The sequence below is a fragment of the Jaculus jaculus genome, chromosome 8 (assembly GCF_020740685.1).
Source record: "Jaculus jaculus isolate mJacJac1 chromosome 8, mJacJac1.mat.Y.cur, whole genome shotgun sequence".
Lineage (NCBI taxonomy): Eukaryota > Metazoa > Chordata > Mammalia > Rodentia > Dipodidae > Jaculus > Jaculus jaculus.
The window spans coordinates 124996056-124997166 of record NC_059109.1 but is presented as its reverse complement, the minus strand read 5'-3'; positions in this window follow the sequence as shown (position 1 = coordinate 124997166).

Genomic DNA, 1111 nt, shown 5'->3' with positions numbered 1-1111 from the left:
CGGCAGCTCCACTTCCGCTCCGGCCACCACTTCCGCTCTCGCCCAAGTCCCGCCCCCCACACCCTGCGCCGTCTCCTCATTGGGCAAGCGTGGCACGGGGTTGCCCCGGCCTCCCGAAAAGGGCGGTGACGGAAGGGAGGAGGAAAAGTCGCGGAGGGCAGAGAAGGGAGCGGACGGACGCGGGCGGGCGCAGGGCCCCCCCCCCCCCCCCCCCGGGCGCTGGCAGCTCGGAGGCGGGCGTAGGGAAAGGAAATGGGGCGGAGGGGAGCAAGGAAGAGGTGGAAGGAGGAGAGAGGGCGGAGCTGGCGGGTGGGCACTGTCAAGACCTGGGCACGTGTTGGAGGGTTTGAGGGGACGGGTGGGCTTGGCGGTGCCCTCTCCAGCCCAGACGCAGATGCCCACCCCACCCTGAAAGTCATCCCGGGGTTGGGTCGGAATCCGAGATCAGACCTAGCTGCTGAGTGCTACAAAGACTGTAAGGGAGAACAGAAAATGCTCATTTCTACATTTTCAGTTCATCCTCCTTTTTAAAAAAATACTTCTTTGTTTGCAGAGGGAGGGGAGAGAGAATGGGCGCGCCAGGGCCTCTAATCCACTGCAATCAAACCCCAGATGCATGCAACACTTTGTGCATCTGACTTTACGTGGGAGGCAGAGGTAGGAGGATTGCTGTGAGTTCAAGACCAGCCTGGGAACCCAGAGTGAGACCCTACCTCACAGGGGGGAAAAAACACAGTAAAATAGTTACTGTTTAATTGTAATTTCTTACCCTTACCCTAGTGTGAATTATTGTCTCCTTAGAGAAATGCATAAACCAAGATTTTTTGTTTTGTTTTGTCAAGGTAGGGTCTCACTGCAGCCCAGGCTGACCTGGAACTCACTCTGTATTCTTAGGGTGGCCTCGAACTCAGCGATCCTCCTACCTCTGCATCCCGAGTGCTGGGATGAAAGGCGTGTACCACGCCCGGCTTTCCAGACCCTTAAAATTTTTTTTTTAATTTATTTGCAGATAGGATGTGAGTGTGTGTGTGAGAGAGAGATCTTCCTTTCGGTCATTAAAAGTACTCACTATTAAAAAAAAAAAAAAAAGTACTCACTATTAGCAGGGCAT